The following is a 20,331-nucleotide window of genomic DNA, read 5'->3' on the forward strand; positions in this document are numbered from 1 at the left end:
AAATACACTCTGCCACTAGGGAAAGGTGGTAGAAGCGGAGTTGTCCCTCTTATGCCTGTATGGCAGACAGGCTTCTAGTCCTTGAGGGTTTTCCGTCAATCAGCTTGTTCACCACCCTGCTGAAAAAGCTTTGTGTTTTGCTCACCTGTCTGAAATCCATTGACAGCAATGGATGAGGCTTTCCAACATCCATGGAACAACTTGGATGCCTCTGCCTCTCCTCCCTTCTGCCTGATATGTTGAGTAATCAACGACTATTGATGACCCTAAATATCATGATGCCTCTCGTTGGGGCACAGAGAAAACTACCCCGATGGCTCAACCTAATCTCAGCCCCATCTGCAAAGGTTCTACAACTTGGTGACATGCTTGTCACTTCATGATTGGTGACTATCCAGTTTCTCCTCCAAGCAAAAGGCTTTTCGCAAGTCTCTGCACAGTGGATATTTGGATATCTGCGAAGATCCTTTTTAACTGTTGATTGGGGAAAGTGGGCCATCTTCTGTAATTGGTGTCATAGGTGGGACATCTGGAATTGAGAAGCAGATTACTTTGTCTACTTTTGTAGAGAGAAGTTTCTTTCAGTCTCTGGTGAAAGGCTATCGTTCAGCCTTGAACTAGGTTTTCGGATTAAGGGGGTTGGACCTTTCCTGTTTGTGGGAATTGTCTATGCTTGTGAGGAGCTTCAAGCAATCTTGTCCTCCCAGAGAACTCAGACTTCCGGATTAGGATGTTTCAAGAGTTTTCAGTTTGCCCTGTGTCAAGAGAGTTGGTGAGTTGCATGGCATCTCGTGACTAGACATTCTGAGGGATGGAAGGTCTTATTTGCGTTTGTCCCGGAGTTTGTGGCCAAGACTAGGAATCCAACTGTTCACGAACCCAACTTCAAGCCCTTCATCTCTTCCCTCCAAGACGCAACTACCGATCAGGATGACCTGCCAGGACACTACAGCGCTATTTGAAGAGAACTGCGCATTTCAAACTGGAGGCAATTCCTTGGCACCTGTAAGGTTAAGAAGGGATATGTAAGAACAAGTTTTGTTCCAGCTTTGTAAGACCATCAGGTGCACATACCCCACTTCCAGAGAGTGCAGATGAACTCTCAAAAGTGTGGGCTCATGAAGTCAGAGGTAGCAGTTTCACCCTAGCATTCAAGAAGTGTCTTGCCATGGCACTAATGCTGAAGGCAGGAGTTTGGAAACATCAATCGACCTTCATCGCCCACTACCTTTGTAAGAGTAATTGCATGTCCCTAAATATGTTTACCTTGGGATCTGTTGTAATTACTTGACAGATTTTGTAGCAAACCTAGCTCAGTCATGGCACAAGAAGCATCTAGTCTTGATATAGCGGTTGCTGTGTAAGTCTAGAGTGAAAGGTAAGAATGTTAGGCAGTTTTTCCTTTCTACTTCCCCTCTTGGGATGCAGCAGTCATGCTTTAATGACCTAGATACAGGTAAGCATCTAAACAAGGTAACTTTAATTTTACAATACTGTAGTTTATATTGAAGTATTTCTCATAGTTGCTCTTGTATTTGGACACCATATCCTTAAGAATAAAGATTCTTCTGTGACTGCCTACCAGTTCTTGGTAGGGGTCTTGCTCAACACCTGCAACATTTTCATGCCCACTTAGTTAGAAGGTTGAGAGAAGTCTAGACTTTCTCCCTCCACATGACCAAAGTACATTGACATCCCTCAGGTTAGTTAACTAGCCAGTTTAGGTTACTGAATAGTGAGTTCTGCCCTCCTAAGGATGATTACTATTAACCCTTTTACCCCCAGGCTATTTGGAAATTTCCAACCCTTAACCCCCAGGGGGTTATTTTTTTCCCAGCACATTTTGCATTATATTTTTTTTAAATTGCTCTAACAGCCTTAATTTTTGTCATAGAGAGGTCAGGTTGGTCTCATTCTCTTGGAAAATGCCTGAAGTTTTTCAAAAAATTATCAAAAATATGAAAAAAAAAAATTATAGCATTTTTTTGCAAGGACGTATCGGTACGTCCATGGGGGTAAAGGGATGGCTTTAGTGAAACATACCAGTACGTCCTTTGGGGGTAAAAGGGTTAAAGGACGATGGTTTGTATTAGTGTAGGAAGAAATCTTAATTTTTTAAAAGTAATTTGTATATTTCCTAACTATACAAACTTTAGTCCTTTTAAACCCTGCTGCCTGCCTCAACCACCCCGTAAGTTCTAGATTGAAGGTCAAAGTTCTGGTTGCACCACTCAACGAGCAACTGCGTTTACCTCGTTAAAATTATATACAGCCATTCCAGCTTTGCTGAAGTCTTACTCCCATTAAAGGACCCAGATTTGTGTAGTTAGGAAAAGAATCTGTCCACGCAAGATGATCTTATCACCTTTGATGGCATCCAGAGCTAACATGATTTGAAGAGGACTTGTCTTGACAGGGCTTGACAGGACATATACCAGGTGTCTGGAAGATCATTTTATTAGGCTTAATTATACTAGACTAAAATATTTTCCTGATAGGTGTCTATTTCCTATGGCCATTCATCACACTATACTCAAACATTTAGTATTGGATTGTCTGTGTGATATTATTGCAGATGTGTTTGTTCTATACTGTATTATCTAAACTTCTATTATTATTACTTATTATTATTACTATCCAAGCTACAACCCTAATTGGAAAAGCAAGATGCTATAAGCCCAGGGGCTCCAATAGGGAAAAATAGCCCAGTGAGGAAAGGAAATAAGGAAATAAATAACTGAAGAGAACAAATTAACAATAAATCATTCTAAAAAAAGTAATGTCAAAAGAGATATATCATATATAAACTATTAACAACGTCAACAACAAAAATGTCATATATAAACTATAAAAAGACTCATGTCCGTCTGGTCAACAAAAAAGCATTTGCTCCAACTTTGAACTTTTGAAGTTCTACTGATTCAACAACCCGATTAGGAAGATCATTCCACAACTTGGTAACAGCTGGAATAAAACTTCTAGAGTACTGCGTAGTATTGAGTCTTATGATGGAGAAGGCCTGGCTATTAGAATTAACTGCCTGCCTAGTATTACGAACAGGATAGAATTGTCCAGGGAGATCTGAATGTAAAGGATGGTCAGAGTTATGAAAAATCTTATGCAACATGCATAATGAACTAATTGATCGACGGTGCCAGAGATTAATATCTAGATCAGGAATAAGAAATTTAATAGACCGTAAGTTTCTGTCCAACAAATTAAGATGAGAATCAGCAGCTGAAGACCAGACAGGAGAACAATACTCAAAACAAGGTAGAATAAAAGAATTAAAACACTTCTTCAGAATAGATTGATCACCGAATATCTTAAAGACTTTCTCAATAAGCCAATTTTTTGTGCAATTGAAGAAGACACAGACCTTATATGTTTCTCAAAAGTAAATTTGCTGTCAAGAATCACGCCTAAAATTTTGAAAGAGTCATACAAATTTAAAGAAACATTATCAATACTGAGATCCGGATGTTGAGGAGCCACCGTCCTTGACCTACTTACAATCATACTTTGAGTTTTGTTAGGATTCAACTTCATACCCCATAATTTGCACCATGCACTAATTTTAGCTAAATCTCTATTAAGGGATTCACCAACCCCAGATCTACATTCAGGGGATGGAATTGATGCAAAGAGAGTAGCATCATCTGCATATGCAACAAGCTTATTTTCTAGTTGTCGTATGTATTTTATATGGATTTATGATACTTGAATGTACAGTAGTGTTACTTTTTTTTCAAAAGGATTCAGATTTAGAACATCTGGAAAATATTTCCATTAAAGAACTCGCGGATAATTGTTTCTTTTGACGTTATCATCGGCTAAAATTGGTTTGTTGTAAGGTAGGTTTTGGAGAACTTAAGGGGATCTTATTGCCTTTCCCTGCTTTCACAGCTAAGAATAAGTTTTAAGATAAAAGGTTTACCAAATTTTTTCAGTTCAATCTTCGGAAAAGGAAGTTACGACAGCATCATGGGAAAGATTTCTTTATCAGGTGGTGGTGGTTAAGAATTACTTGGCCAAGCTTCAGACTCTAGGGGTGATTTTAATCATTTTTGTGGGGTTAGTGGTCATTTTTTTTTTTTTTAATCAAAATGCTAATCTTTTCTGCTTATAAAATGTTGGTCACAAAGGCTACATTGCTGTATTTTTGTAGGAATCTTTCTTTTAAAAGTTTTATTTGTAGCTTGGCATACCAAATCGATATTTGCTAAACATCATCTTGAAGAATCCTAGTTCTCTTATCAAGATTACTGACTTTTATGGGCCATAATAGCTGATGGGGATATACAGTGGTTCAATAAAAGTTGCGCCAAGAGTCATTTAGAAGAATCTTCGTTGTAATAGTTTGGTACCAAGAGACTAGACTGGGTAAACGAGTACAGTATTTTTTAAGGACTCTGAATCTCCTACATTTTTCCATCATGACCCACCTCCATCAGTTTGGGTGAATCGGCATTATAAACATTGGGAGATTTATAGAAACTAGTGGAATTTTAATAGAATTTATACCTAAGCTCACCTAATGTTCATATGCATGACCACCACCCTCCTCACTGACTAATGAGGTCAAGAGAATAAGTTATTAGTTTCTATTTTGAGACTGAATTAGGTTTCCTTTAACCATCAGATATTCCCTTGAAGGGAAGTAAAGGGGAATTTTTTTTTCCCATCTGTGGTATTGTCAATATTGAGTCTGCTTTAAAGGGAAAGGCAATATATACATTAGGTGAGTATAGAAATAACTCATTTTAATATAAAACTCTATATTTCTTTTGATAAAATTTTTCAGGCTGAGGAGCATGTAATTGTGTTAGCGGATGAAAGTGAAGTGAATAATATTACTTTAAACAAGGGATCTGTGTTTCTTTAAATGTATTCTAATGAACATTAGAATAGTTTTCTTGATTACATATTGTATGTTCCATCATTTAACCAAAACATTTCATTTTGTACAAGCTGCTGCTGAAAAAGGTGTCTTGGGTGAATTCTCTAAGAATTGTGTTAAAATAGTAAAGATGGTATAAAGTTTAACATTGAGAAACGTGGACAATTTTACCGGTACTTTGTATGTATGTTCTTTAGAAAATGCATCATGCAGCTTAAGTGAAGTACAAAAGATATTTGGTCGTTGTAATGTGAGAGCTACTATTAAACCTGAAGTTGTTGTTGAAGGTACAAGTATTTGTGAAAAATCTGAATTTGACTGGTATTTGCATGGAAGGAAAAATGTGATATAGCTGGTCCCATTGACCCTATTACTATTTCTAAAGATGGTTTTCAGTATGTTCTTAGTTTTATTGATGCATATTCTGGTGTATTATGGTACAGTATGTTTTCTGAACTATAACAGTATCATCATGAATGCTAATGAAACACCTTTGGCAGGTTGTTCACCATTTGGCTTTGTTTAAATATAGTAGAAGTGATATTGGTACTGAATTCACTAAAAGACCGGTTGAGTCTCTCCTCATAAAGGGATTTTGACGAAGGAAAAATCTATTTCTGGGGAGAGACCTGTGACGCCCGGTGAAAAAGTCCTTCTTTACACTTTCTGATATAAACCTTCCAATTATACCAGAGAAAGATAAAAGCATGGAATGACACGAGAAATCTGCATCTTATTCACCACATCCAAATTAAACTTTTAAAATTTTTAAAATTTCCAGACGTACATTATCACCAAAATATTTTTTAGACACATGCCATATGTAATATGTACTTTTTATATCCGTAGCAGATGTTGTGACGAGATGCTAAACGAAAACTCCTTTTGAGGTGTTTACTGAGCCGAGACCAGATATCAGTAACATGGATATCTTTGGTACACCAATGTCATATCTACATGCTGAATAAAAGGAAAGTATATGCCAAAAGTAAGAACGCAATTGTTTAGTGTATGAGAAGGGTAGTCATCATCTTGTTTATGTAAGTTAATAAGATTAAATTCAGAAAGTGAAATGTGTAATGGTTCATTTACAATGTTGAAGAGGTGAGTAAGCTATAATGTAAGTTTGAGAGAAACGCCTGAGGCTATAGTGCTTGGTAAATATGTTAATGAAAACATCGGGGATCAGAATAATGTACTTTAGAAGTGTATGTGGTTGAAATAGAAGCAAATTCTAGTAGGTATCAAATTGGAAAACATGATTAACCTGGTTATGTAAATAATTTCATGGTTGATGACATTGATGTTGTAATAGCTTACACAGTTGATTAGTTATACATTTACTGATAGAATGATGACTTGCAAACAAGCTGTAACCTTAAAAAATTTTAATTCTTTAGCTAAAAGCAATGAAAGCGGAGATAACTGCTATAATGAAGGATTGTACTTACGAATCTGTTCCATTAACTGGAAAGTTAAGAAGCTAGTTGTGGGTTACTGGGTCTTTAATGTTGAACTTGATTCAGGCAGTAATGAGGAATTTAAAGCTTTTGTTGCTAGAGGCTTGTCCCAGTTATCCGTTCATGATCATTGTGAGAAAGCATCGCATCTATCTGTACTATTATGTCATTACCTGTTCAATATATTTTATGTATTCACCAAGTGGAAGTTAAGACAGCATTTTTAATTGCGCCAATTAATTTTGAACTGTGTAGAACAACCAAATAGTCTGTAGGTTACTAGTAAAAATGGTGAGAAATTAGTAGAAAGTCTTATTATGGTTTAAAACAGTGGTGAGTTTCCTGTGTTCTTATTTGACTGGACAGAATTTTTCTGCCTCTTGTTACACCTAGTGTATACCTTATACAGGACATAGGGGAGATTAAATTGATTTATTCCTACGTGAACACTAACCTTCGTCCTTTAATAGGAATATGTTTTCAGCGAAGCTGGATAAAGCTGTTAAAAATTAATGAGGTAGCAATGGTTACTGCTTGTGGCTGGGCTCCACTTAGTTTTCAGCTGCAGTAGAGTACAGACCTTCTCAGCACCATCAACTGGCTGTTTTAATCTTTTGATTTTTTCTTTTAGATAATTGTTTTTTTGCGAGATTGTTGTGTGTGAGGGCTTTTATGTGTGGCAGTTGTCGGTGTAGTCTGCTAATAAGCACTTCGTTCCTGTTAGACAGCTTTATTGTTTGCTGTGTATTCCTCTTCTATACTGTTGTGGGTTAAAACGACATAAACATGACTGAGGAAATTATTTTTCCATAAACTTAGCGTTAGAATAAGTTTCTGCAGCTGCCAAGTTAGGGTGAAGGGTAACTCCCTTCTCATCAGTGTATTCCCATTCCAGGATGAGCAGGGCTGCCAGGATGACCCTTAGAAGGCGAACTTTTTAAGTTCTTTCTTCTCCCCTACTGACTTCTTTGATGCAAAGTAAAGGAGGCCAATCGATTGAAGTGGCATTTCATCACTCTGTGTTTCTCTCCCCATGGTAGACAGTGCTGTACCAGAACCTTTGTGATTTTTTAGTACTCTGTGATCTCAGTGGAAAAGATAGAGTACTATCTATCTATACTATCCCCAATTTCGGGGGGTAGGTAACATCAAACAAATGAAAAAAGGGGACCTTTCCTCTCTACGCTCCTCCCAGCCTGACGAGGGACTTGACCAGAGTTCGGCTGGTACTGCTGGGGTGCCACAGCCCACCCTCCCCCGTTATCCACCACAGATGAAGCTTCATAACGCTGAATCTCATACTGCTGCTACCTCCGCCGTCATCCAAGGTGAATCTGGAGGAAGCAGCAGGGCCTACCGGAACTGCGTCACAATCGCTAGCCATTCATTATTATTTCTAGCACGCTCTCTTGCCTCTCTCACATCTATCCTCCTATCACCCAGAGCCTTCTTCACTCCATCCATCTACTCAAACCTTGGCCTTCCTCTTGTACTTCTCCCATCAACTCTTGCATTTATCACCTTCGTTAGCAGACAGCCATTTTCCATTCTCTCAACATGGCCAAACCACTTCAACACATTCATATCCACTTTAGCTGCTAAATCATTTCTTACACCCGTTTTCACCCTCACTACTTCGTTCCTAACCCTATCTACTCAAGATACACCAGCCATACTCCTCACACTTCATCTCAAACACATTTAATTTCTGTCTCTCCATCACTTGCATTCCTCACAACTCCGATCCATACATCACGTTTGGTAGAATCACTTTCTCATACAGAACTCTTTACATTCATGCCTAACCCTCTATTCTTTACCGCTCCCTTCACTGCCCCCTTCACTGCCCCCAACACTTTGCATCCTTCATTCACTCTCTGACGTACATCTGCTTCCACTCTACCATTTGCTGCAACAACAAACCCCAAGTACTTAAACTGATCTACTTCCTCAAGTAACTCTCCATTCATGTCATTCAATCTCGCACCACCTTCCCTTCTCGTACATCTCATAACCTTACTTTTACTCACGTTAACTTTCAACTTCCTTCTCTCGCAAGCCCTTCCAAATTCTGTCACTAGTCGGTCAAGCTTCTCTTCCGAGTCTGCAACCAGTACAGTATCATCCGCAAACAGCAACTGATCATTCTCATCTATCGGCTTCAATCCTCGTCCAAGCACACGAGCATTCACCTCTCTCACCACTCCATCAACATACAAGTTAAACAACCATGGCGACATCGCACATCCCTGTCTCAGCCCCTCTCTCACTGAAAACCAATCGCTCACTTCATTTCCTATCCTAACATGCTTTACTACCTTTGTAGAAACTTTTCACTGCTTGCAACAACCTTCCACCAGTTCCATACAACCTCATCACATTCCACATATCATCTCTATCATACGCTTTCTCCAGATCCATAAACGCAACATACACCTCCTTACCTTTTGCTAAATATTTCTCGCATATCTGCCTAACTTTAAAAATCTGATTCATACATCCCCTACCTCTTAAAAACCACCCTGTACTCCTAAGATTGCATTCTCTGTTTTATCCGTAATCCTATTAATCAGTACTCTACCATACACTTTTCCAACCACACTATACTGAATACTGTATATATACCAAGTGTTGTCCCTTGTGAAGAAACTTCTATATGTACTGTACTGCTCATGGTTACCTGGTCCCAAATGGAGTCTCCATTCCATTAGGGAAATCTGCTCGCATCTGGGTTATCCTTTTTAGAATCGGCGAGCACAAGGCTCATGACAAGATCATTAGTCTACGAGAGATTTCACATGCATGCTCTTATGCGTGCAAGCGCACTCAACTCATTTATCTGGACTTAATTTCTAAATTTTTTTAATACTATCTACTTATGGCACTTGTTTGCTCTCCTCCCTCATAATGAGAGAATGCATTGATGTAGTTATTTGGCTTTAACACTGAGTATCATTTCTATGTTGAAGCCTAGTGACTGGCAAGAGGGCTCTTGAATTGGGGATTAATTTGCTTTTTTTCTTCGGGTTGACTCTTAAATTTTCTGTCCATCCTCTTCCTAATACTTATTATTACTATACTTCAACCTCTTGCGTGTTTTATCAACTGTTCACAACCATGCTTTCAAAACTCTCTTCTCCTTTTCACTGTCTAGATTTTTGAGAGAGGATATTATTACTGGGATTGTAGTTTTTTCAAAACCAATTATGGGAGCTGTTGTGGTCTTGCCAACTAACCAATGATCCATAGGAATGTCAGTATTCCCATACTGGCTTGCGGAGCTATTCTCTTTAGGAAATTTGGACCTCGGATTCCAGGTGGGTTGGTTTCATAATAATAGGACTCTGCATTTTGTCTGGTTTGCCTGCTACTATGATAAAAATGGGAATGATTGTATTCTTGAAATGCTCTGTCCCATTAAGCGGGTTGGCCTTACATGTGATCCACTTAAATCATAGTTGTACCATCCCTTTGGGGTAGGGTAGGGTAGGGAGCAGACATTCGAGAGTCGGCTCTCGGAGGTGTCATTGGTGGGGAAAGGTTAATGGGTTTCAGACTTTGAATATTTTCTTTCCCTTAAATATATTTTTTTCCATTTTTTTTCCCTTATTATTCCCTCTTTTTTCCCCCAAAAAAAATAGTTGTCAATTTAATTTTTCTCATACCCCTAGATCAAATGGCTAAGCCCAGACACTATTAACAACCTCTGTCGACGACCTCGGCAATAAAAAGTGTTACTCCACCAATGCAGTACTTCTCTGGGTATGGTTAATGATGATAATACCCCTGGACTCCCAGACAATTCATTGGCACTAGCAAGAGACCTTTCTTGTAATAAGGACATCTTGGAAGATTTTTTTCATTTTAACCACTACAAATAAAATAACTTTATTAAAAGTAAGGAGATTAGTAGTTACAGTTAGCAATCTCTCTTGACCAATGCTAAATCAGATATTCAAGCCCACATGCTATGTGTCATGAAGATTGAAAACACTCGTCCTATTTAAGATATTAAACCACAAGTGAGCTTCAGTTACGGTAAAGGAGTAGTTTTCAATAATGACCTATATGAATTCTTGGAATTGGTAATTCTTGAAGTGTGCTCTTCTAATATTTGGAAAGTAAGAAAGCTCCTGAAAATAAGCAAGTTAATTTTAACACTTGAAGCAATTGTAAAGTACTTGATCCTGTATAATTATGCAGTATTGAGAATGAAAGTATACATGTTCTAGAATATAAATCAAGGCATTTACAATGCTTCGGGGTTGTGGTAGCCGAAGTGGTAACATCCCTGACTGGTAAATGCCAGACTGGGATTAGTCACACTCAAATTCTCTGCAACCTCACCATCCTTGGCTAAGCTAAGGGTGGGGGCGCTGATGTCCTCAGCAGCCATTGCCTGGCCCTCTGTAGTCCTAGCTTGGGTGCTGATCATATGTATATATGGTCAGTCTCTAGGGCATTGTCACTGTCCCTTGCCTCTGCCATTCATGAGTTGCCTTCAAACCTTTGTTTCAAGGTTGATCACCCATTCTGGTACTGCAATAATATGAAGTTCTAAATTAACTCTTCTTTGTTAAAACATGACCAATGTAACATATAATTTGTCCAATTTGTAAAGGGCATCATAAATCAATTTTAAAAGGTTCAGAGAAAACAAGAAAGATGAAGTTACCGTAAGAGCACAATCTTCAAAGGTCAAGATAGCTTCCACCACCTTGAAAGTTTTTGTATCGAGCAGAATCTTTACCCAACTTAGGGAGATTGGAAATCAAGAGCTCCAAAACAGGAAAAGGTCCCCCTCTTCCTCATCTCCATCTACACCCAGTAAGTGCCTTCCTCTTCATAATACTGAGGCTGACTTTCACTCACCATATAAAGATCATAGAAATAGAGAAAAAGAGCGGTGGCTTGGTAAACCCTTCCATGACTGCTTCTGATAAGTCCAAAAAGTCAAATGAGACAGAAAAATAATAAAGATAATGTCCATCATTCAATGAAACTGTAGAGGTCCAAGTACTAGTACTGTATTGATCCAATAAAAACATAAATTGGGGACACAGACACAAAGGTAATTTGTCTACAGGAAACTAAGATCAGCGACAAATTTGATCCTGGATTCAGTTACGGTATCATTTTTATAGATCCTCTCCTTTGAAAGCTGCAAATGCTCAAGATGTCGCAGGTTTTATTATTCACAAGTCTGTCAAATTTGAAATCATCCCCCTCAGCACACCAATACAGTACAAGAATGTGCTGTTAAAACACATATCGGGGAAAATTCACTTTGTGCTCGCTATATCTTGAACCCTCTTTAGAGCTTTTCCAAGAAGTCTTAGGCTCTATGACCTCCAAGACCTGATTGATTAGCTCCCCGACCCTTTTATTTTAATGGGTGATTTTAATGCAAAACATACTTTATGGGATGGAAATGTCATCTTGTTGAACTTCTCAACAGTAATGATCTAATAATAATGAATGATGGTTCTCCAAGTACCGGTAAGTATGATGTATTCCACAACAATACATCAGCATTTAATTTGTTAATCTGTTCCTCATTCATTTGATTGGATTACCTTTGGTCAGTAAACCAACACCAACATGGCAGTGACCATTGACCAATAATGTTTAAATTATTGCCACAATCTTCCTTCTCCATGTCAAGGAAAATGGAAGATAGATCAAAAATTATCTCCAGTACATGCTTATCAAAACTCCTCAAATGTTATTGATGATAAGGCTGGCAAGTTTATACCTAAATCATGTGGTTTACCTCATCACACTGTAGTTCCTTAGTGGAGTAAAGAATGTGCCACTGCAAGGAATGTAGCCCAAATTTTGTTCAGAAGATGCCTAACAACGAACTCCGAAGCTGATAGTTTTACTCTTACGTATGTACATCTAAGGTTAACGGATCCCATATGTAAGTGAAACTAGATGTTTACAATTGAAATTTGATTGCAGACTGACTAAGTGTTCACCACTTGAAAGCCTTAAAAGTAGTGTCTTGAGGCTCTGAATCTTTTAAGTTTTTTTTATTATATTCCACAACTCTACATCAGCCATTGATTTGGTAATCTGTTCCCTATTCATTTGATTGGATTACCTTTGGTCAATAAACCATCAACAGGGCTGTGATCATTGGCCAATAATGTTATATTATGCTCCCAATCTTCCTTCTCCGAAAGTTTTCTGTCGTTTGTTACTGGTTTAGGTTGCAAAGAATTCCTAATTCTTTAGCCTATTAGACTGCAAACCTTGTAAGGCAATGTAGATATATTGAGTTGTACCCAAAATTTCCTCAACCTTATGGTTTTCGGATAAAACAATTAGTAAACAGTCTTGATATAGCTAGAAATAAAGTTCTTCCATTTAAGATATCATCAACCCCTCCATGTAATTTACCAAGAGATATTTTTCTGTTAATATTTTATTGGTATAAAAAAGAACATGACTGACTTAAAAACCATGTCTCTTTTTATGGAACATGTTGAAGAACAAAGGAAATCTACTTTTGTATGAACTGATGTCTCCAAATCTGATGCTGGCATTGGATTCAGAGTAGGGCTTTTAATTGTAAAGGTGCGCTTCCTCTTCTAACTGCTATATTTACTGATGAACTGTATGGCACATTAACTGCAATTGAAAGAAATAGTAGGAAAAGAGGAGGGCAATTTTACCATGTTTAGTGATGCAAGAAGTATCCTACAACCTTTATAAGTTTTTAATTCCAGTAACACTGGTTTTAAAAATTTTTAGAATAGAGTTTTATTATTAGGCTGAGAGGTATAACTTAGATTTTGCTGGGTTCCGACATACATAGGTGTGTGTGGAAATGAAAAGGTAGATTTACTGGCAAAGAGTGCTGCAGCTGTGTTGTTCCCAAGAATGTATCCCATCCTTTGTAATAGTTTCTCAAATAGCATTAAGAATTTGTTTTATAATAAATGGCAACAGCATTGGGATAGTTTAGTTGGAAATAATATGAGAGGAATAATGAATGTAATATCTCCTTGGAGGTATAACTTGATACCCCGAAAGTGGGAGACTACTCTTTGTCGTCTCCACATTGGTCACTCTCGGTTGACATACAAGTTTCTGGTGAGTAGCCAACACCAGCCCTATTACACAACTGTTTAGTACCATTGACAGTGAGGTGTTTGTTGTAAGAATGCCCCAGTTATAGCACCTTAAGAAATAAATATCTGCACAAGGTGAGGATGACAGGGTCATCCTTGCCAAAACACTTGTGCAGGATATGTTGTATCATGCTAGTGGCATTTTTAGATTTATTTTTGAAGCAGGTCTTCTTAAAACTATTTAAGTTTTATAAGGACATATTCGCTTTCATGGTTTTAAATTGAATATTTTATTCCATAGTTATAATAAATGATATCGGCTTCAATGACCTTCGATGTCAGGATGCCAGAGAACTCTTGAATCAATCAATCTATCTGCAGCTGCACTGGTGCATACAGATTCTCCCCCATTGATAGTCTGCATGTGGATTCTGGCATGCCTCCTCTTTCCATCCACAGAGAGGAGTTGAACTTACAGTTTTAGCTAGGTCCCTCGCTGCAAAAAACCAGCCTAAGGGTATGTATGTAAGGGTTCCTTTAGATTGAGCTCCTAACAGATCTTAGAATTCCCAAGTCCTTGGAAGTAACGCCGGAAAAGGATGCCTGAGAAGTAGGTTTATTAACAGCAAAGATGACAGAGGTAGGATATCCCAAGTCTTCCCCTCAGTGTAATCCACCTGTTAAAGTATGTTTTACAGCAGGAGGAAAAAATACCTTACCAGTGAGGTAATAGAAAGTGAATTCCTAAATCGTCCTGCTCAATATCATGGGAAACATGTATTTAAGGATGGTTCTAAATCGCCTGCTTGAATTGGAAGTGCTGTTGTGGTGGGGTATATTGTTATAAGAAGGAAACTCCCATCCCCTTGTTTAATATTTACTGCTGAGCTGCATGCAATAATTTTCGCAGTCCGACAATTTTATAAATGGTGATCAAAACTTTTTAAAATCTTTACGGGTTGTAATAGTGTGTTACTTCCAATTAAACAAATTGTCATCCCATTTTTTAATACAATAGGTGCAGTCTAGGAGTAGATTAGGCAGCTAAATAAGCTTGAGGGCTGCATAACCCATCCCCCCCATAGGTATTCCTTACAAAGACCTTAAAAGTTGTATGCATTTTCTCTGTAAGAATAAGGGGGCAAACTTGGTCTGAACTGACCACCAATACAGAATTGAAACAAATCCACTCTTCAGTAGATAAATAGTTATCTTGTAATTCTACAAGTAGGAGGGACGTCATTAATTTAACCACGCTGCATATTGGTACTCGTACAACACAGTTACAGTATTTAAATAAGAGTGGGGAATGGAGATGAGACCCTCTTTGTAATACCTGTCAGGTGACAATTAATATTAAACATATTTTAGTCAATTGCCCCACTTTTAATTTTGAGAGTAAGACCTAGAGATATAAAGGGGGAAAAATTGAAAAACCTGAAATTGAATTTTTTTTAAATTATTGAGTTCTATCGTCTTAATCAATATAAGTTTTGATAGCTTTTTATTACACATGTAGATGTTGCTATACGAAAGTGGAGTGATTGCTTTTATAGTTTGAAATGATACCTAATGGTGTAAGTGCATGTATATGGTTGATTATTTTGTATAATTTATCACTGAATGGCTTTTGATACCCCAATACTTGACCTAAGGCCTAAATTTTACAATCAATCCATCCACCCATCCAAGCCCCGGGGTCATCATTTTGAATGCATCGCACCCAATGTGTTTTTTGAGACAAGGCACTCTTCTCTCTGGTGCTACGAATAGCGTGCCCTGGAATTTTAGAAACTTACACCTTTCAATGACCCTTTTTTCAGCCTCTTGTTTACAAAGGAGTCTTAATTATCAAAGTTTCTGGTCTGATGGAATCTCTGGAAAGGAGGAGGTTTTGACATCAAAGACCAACCTGTTTAGACACTGCTCTTGGCCCACCTAGGAAAGATCCAACATTCCCAACAACGATAGAGACAAGCCCCAACCCAAACCTCATTATTGATTAGGTCCTCTTCCTCTATGTGACTTACCAGCCCCTCTGGTTCCCTTGGAAGGTATTCAATGGCCTTGTCTTGCTCTGTAACTGTTACTCTGGCCATGAAGTAGGGCCTCACCTTGGGCAGAATAGCTTTGCTGCCCCTGTTCCTCCTGAGGAAAGTAAGTGTTAGTCAAGGCTTGGGATTGGAAAATCGGGCTGGTCTCTACTGCTGGTTCTTATAGGCTGCTGCTTTAGGAAATTGAGCCTTCTATTTCAGGAAGGTCAAAAACCCCCTCTCCATATTTCTGGAAGTGAAGTAGCCACCTCTGCATTGGCTTTAGTTTTCCACAAGGGTTGGGAGGAAAAGGAGTTTTGCATAATTGATTACAATACAGAATTTTTTCTACCTCTACCCTCTCCAGATCAAATGCGGCTTGAATGTGGTACCTCACATCAAACTTTCCGCTAACAAGGTTCTGCAAAGCCTCATAGACAGATTTGCATGGTAGCTTTACTACTGCAGCAATGTTTTCCTGTGACCCCCCCCAGCTCCCACTTTCAAAGAAGCCACAGCCAACAATAGGTTGAACAAAATCTGCCGGGCACTGAATTCTGATCTGGGACTCAAGAAAAATGGTCATGCAATTGAATGGAGCTTCTTGAGCATGCCATTTCTTAGTTCCATGAAGCTCTCAAACTCTACTGAAATTTGGATATAACCTAATAGGGGCTACAATCTTTTGGCCAGGAAAAATCTTCTTTCATCAGCACCACCCTCATTGATTTGGATGACAATTTCACCATTTTAGACAAAAACTGTTTTTTGGTCTAGCACTATCATTCCAACCACAGAAGCATCAAACAAATTATGGTCTAGAAGGAAGCTTCCAGCATCAGAGACTGCCTCTACTGAGTTATCAAAGCAGACTTATACAGCATCAAAACTACCTCTTTCAGGGTTAGCTTAAGGGATTGATCTTTAAACCTCTTATCATGAATTTGGAAATGCTGAAAGATTCTCAAATTCAATATCATTGAATGGCAAGTCTGTATGATTTTGCAAATAAACATTTGACTCTGGCTGAAAGGCACATCCATTACAGGACTACCAAGGGTGTACCGCTGTCCACCTCTACATCCATAGCAGAAACTTACTCTGCCTCCCCCCCCCCCCCTCGCAACTAGGTCTTCAATGCTCAGAACAGAAGTAATGGCTCCCACTGGACACTTCTTAGGCGACCTGTAACCCGAAGGTCCAGCTACAGCCGAATCCATAGGACCGGAAGGAAGAGCCTCGCAGAAGCCTTTTAGGAAGCTGGTAAGGTGAAGGTCCAGCCACAGCAGAATCCAAAGGACCAGAAGGAAGATCCCCCAGTGGAGCCTTCCCAGGAAACTGGTAGCCCGAAGGTTGACAGTGTTATCGCATCCAACCTAGAGACACTTAATTTTGTTTTCATTCACCTGCAATGGAAATTTTGATTATAAACTCCCATTATGAAACTCACTCTGGAAAGGGGTAATATATATCCCATTCCCTCAAAATACTGTGGACACATACTGTAACTAAAAGAGAGATGGGCTCTCAAAATGAAAATGTACAAGACTATCGTAGATAGCTGGTCTTAAGTGAGACAGGGTAGGATTCCACTCTCAGCTCTTTATATCATAGTTGACGGCATGGTTTACCAAGCCAAAGGTTGTGGGGAAACAATAACAATAAATTGAGCCTGCCAAGTCTTGAAATAGGAATTTTTTTTTTCACAGAGGTGGGGGGCTATTGACAGAGATGTAATCAATTGTACATGATTCAATAGTACCCCCTTTCTCTCCCTCCGGTACCCATGTCACGTGAATAGGGAAGGATGATGAAAAAACTCATACAGTGGAAAGGCGAGCCCTTTTCTCTCGCTTCACCATTTGGGAAGGACAAAAGCAATCGCTTCACAAATTGTTTTGGTATTCACATACGTTCCTGTACGTAAGAATATGTAATTGTCTAAAATTTCACACCAGTAGACTATTTGCAGTTACAAGGGTTTGTAATATAGTTAGGCAATAATGCTTGGATAATTTTCCATATTACTGTACTGTATTTCACTGCCCTCAATGTTTATACTGTACAGTTATAGCCTATTTATTACTCATGCTAAATATGATAACCAGGGAAAAGATTAATGAACATAATTTAAAACCCCAGCATTCGACTATTTGCTTTAAGGTTAGGAAAAGGAGAAACTTGTAGGCTATGCCAGCTAAAATATAGAATTCATCTAACTTTATTACTCTATTCAGAAAGTGTTATTAAATTTTAACATTGGAAAGGGAAGAAAAATAAAGCCCAACGATGTTTAAAAGAGGCCAGTAAAATGCCAACAACGCCGACTGAATGGTTATAAAAACCAAACATTTAAATAAAAAACACAATTACTCAACTGCTTGCTCCTTTACCCTAGAGTTTTCTCTCATTTTATCATAACCTAACTTGACTTGATCACTCATTGGTCTTATTCCACCTGAATGATAGTTTTGTTGTTCACACAGGGCAGACGAATTTGGAGATCACAGTTGGGTGCAAATTGAAGCTATTGTAGCATTGCCTGTAACTTTAATGATGGTTCCTCAAGTTACTAATACGATTTCAATTATCTTACTCCAATCGGCATCAATGATCATTGATGTTATGATGGCAGATAATTATCAATCACTCATTCATTCCTAACAGATTACTGTATACACATAGGTCCCTGGATAAATTTACCCCTGTTCTTGTCGTTGCTACTCAACAAGTAAGAGTTGGGAACCTAGCTTCCTCACGGGACAAATCATCTCGTCCAAGATGGTGGTCGCTGTGTAGGTGTAGAAGTGTTAAGAATGGTTGGCCCCTTTCTCTTCTTTCTCCTCCCCTCGCCTTGGGATGCAGCAGTCATGCTATTGTGTGTGGAACCAGATGCTAGGGGAAGGCTAGCCTCACAATCGAGTAACTTTTACTTAAAAGTTTTTTATTTAAGTATTTCTTCCATCTTCGAGATGAAGTGGAAGAGGGAAGCCCATTGCTCATTAATGACCATGCATTCACACAAAATATCCTTAGGGATATAAGTTTCTCCACGAGTCTATCAGCCACCCGGTTGACCTGACACTTGCGACATAATGCTCAGGTTGTTAGATTGACAGTTGTCGTCACTTTTGGTCCTGTACAGGACATGATGGGATAGTAAACCAGCCGGTTTTGTCATAGGGACCTCTTCACTCCTAAGGCTATATTGGGTATTAAAGGTCGATGGTCTGTAATCATGTAGGAACAAATAAACTTATTTTTTTTTTTTAAGTAATTTATATTTTTCCTAACTACAAATCCAAGTCCTTTAAGTTACACTGCTTTCCTCAAAGTGAAGGTTGAATTGACTGTTGGGTAGGCCTAACACCCACCAGCAACTATAACCACCTCATTTATAATTTCAAAGCTCGTTTCCAGCGGCGTAAAATTCATACTCCTATTAAAAGACACTGGTTTGTATATTTAGGGAAAATACAAATTACTTTTTTAATTTGGGATGTTTACTGCTATTGTCATTTACATGGGTATTGTGCATATACGTACCCAGTATAGGGGATTACTAATCACAATGGATGAGGCTGCAACAGATGGCAGATATGATGTTGGCCCAAAGGTCCTGGCTGATGAGATCCTAATGTCACTAATATGCTTCAACAACATCAAACCACCAAAACCACCACCAAACATTCTTACAGATTCGGCCATTTTTCAATACTGACACCAGAGTTCCTGAAGGTGACGGAGACACCACCTCAATTTGTTGATAAGTTATTAAGATATATAAAGGGATCAAAGGCTGGTTGCTTACGGCAATAAATTGAAAATAAGCCTGACATGTAAGGGTTAGCTATTTTTCAGGGCAAATATTAATGGCTGCATACATTACATTTCTCTAGCAATCTGGTAGATCTCACTGAGGAAAATCTTGCCCTGTAGGTCAGTTATAAGATAGTACAGTAATTACCCTTGTCAAGACCTTGAAGAAACTACACCAGTCTGCCATCTATGCAGACATCTCACTTTCCAACATCAATTTAGTGGAGTACCTCGGGAAAATTTTTATTGCAGATATGTGGACACTGCGAAATCCAAGAGTATTGGTCATCCACTGCTCACCTCCGTCAGAGATGAAGAAAACTGTACCTAGGGGTAAACAAGAGGCATACTGTACTGGTGGGATTCTTGCTACGTGGTGGAAGGATAACTGTGCTTTTTACTATCCATTGGATGTTTGGATAGTCCCAATGAAGACATGCTAGCAACTAAAGGCAGAGGTTTCCTGTCTTAATGTCACCAAAGAGTACAATGGGAAGATGGGTGACATTGACAAGTAGAATCTACTGACCCTCCTTTACAAGACTTCTTTGTTAGGTTCGACAAAGATCAGTCTCGTTACCCAAGCTTTCGCATTAGCTCTCCACATCCCTGGAAGGTTCTCCTTGAGCACTTTGTGGGACTTGAACACTTGAGAAGTCTCCAAATGCACCTGTAGGGGCTTGACCTTAAAATCCCCACTGGTGTTTTCACAAAGTGCAAGGGTAAGCCTGTGCTTAACAGGCTTATGCCTGGTTAGCTTCTTCTCTTCCACTGTAATGTAAGTCTAACAAGGTATTTTTTTCCCTAAAAATCCCAGTTATGTCACAGTTGAAGACTTGCTGGGGACTATAGCCTTCCAGGCTACTTTCGTATCCGAGCTGGCAGCCTCCCCATGCCGTACCACTGGATGAATGCCAGACTGTCTCTTAAATTTTTCAAACCACCCACGTAAAGCATTAAACCCTGACGGTGTCTGCTGCGATATCCCTTTTCCTACATCGTCTTTGGCCTGAGCAGGCACGAGATCACTGAAAATGTCA

The 20,331-nt window shown here is 38.8% G+C and overlaps 1 long non-coding RNA gene across 3 annotated transcripts in view; it reads left to right on the forward strand.

Moving 5' to 3' along the window:
* Positions 1 to 20,331, forward strand: part of LOC137619607 (uncharacterized) — a 42,699-nt gene that overhangs the window by 16,404 nt on the left and 5,964 nt on the right. Inside the window, exon 3 of one of the 3 annotated variants that reach the window (XR_011039934.1) lies at positions 5,750 to 6,703. This is a non-coding gene — a long non-coding RNA (uncharacterized lncRNA). Of the gene's footprint in view, positions 1 to 5,749; positions 6,704 to 20,331 lie in introns of those variants that run through there. The other 2 variants (XR_011039935.1, XR_011039936.1) reach the window with 2 other exon arrangements.

The sequence above is a fragment of the Palaemon carinicauda genome, chromosome 26 (genome assembly GCF_036898095.1).
Source record: "Palaemon carinicauda isolate YSFRI2023 chromosome 26, ASM3689809v2, whole genome shotgun sequence".
NCBI lineage: Eukaryota > Metazoa > Arthropoda > Malacostraca > Decapoda > Palaemonidae > Palaemon > Palaemon carinicauda.